Raw genomic sequence first — 741 nt, 5'->3', positions numbered from 1 at the left:
GGTGCACAAGCAAGATCTCCAGCTCCCTTTCCAGGCCTGAGTTCTGTGAAGGTGTACCCCTGACTCGTGCAATTGGAATGCATTTTTTGGGCTGCCCCCGACACTGGAGGTGTCCCGGCCAAGTGCTTGGGTAGGACGGGAGCTGCACCCGGGGGAGGGGGGCACAGATGTTCTGCAGGCGGCTCCAGAGCACGGTCAGGGCCGCCTGACACAGCATGCTGGGACGAGAAGCCTGACCCGGGCTGCACCGAGTCACAAAGGAGGCGAAGGGTCAGCCAAAGGGACAGGGCATTCGTGGCAAAGGGGGCGGTGTGGCTTTAAGCTTCAGGACGTCCTGGGATACGCGGGTCAGCAGGGACTCTGCCAGGCCCCACAGAGACACTCAGTGTGAGCCGCGCCCCCAGTTCCCCAGCCCCGCAGCTCAGGCATCTCCCGCTTCCGCGAGAAGCCCCCACAGCGCGAAAGGCTCTTCACCCGGTTTCACGACGAGGCTGAGAGAGGCGGGGGGGCCGCGGCCCAGCCCGTCACAGCAGCCGCCCCTTCCCGAGCGGGTCAGGCGCACGCGGGCGCGTCGTGGGAGCCCCACGCGAAAGGCAAGGCAGGGACGGCCCCGCCGAGCAGTGTCGGGGGCCACGGCCGAAGCCCGTCGGCGACAGAGCAGCTCGGGCCGCGGGGGCCGGGGCTCCCCTCTCGACACCCAGACCTTGCCGGGCACCCCCGAGAGGGGCGACCGTGGGAACC

This window comes from Cebus imitator, unplaced genomic scaffold (genome assembly GCF_001604975.1).
Source record: "Cebus imitator isolate Cc_AM_T3 unplaced genomic scaffold, Cebus_imitator-1.0 Scaffold555, whole genome shotgun sequence".
In the NCBI taxonomy this organism is placed as follows: Eukaryota; Metazoa; Chordata; class Mammalia; order Primates; family Cebidae; genus Cebus; species Cebus imitator.
This window is presented reverse-complemented; position numbering follows the sequence as displayed.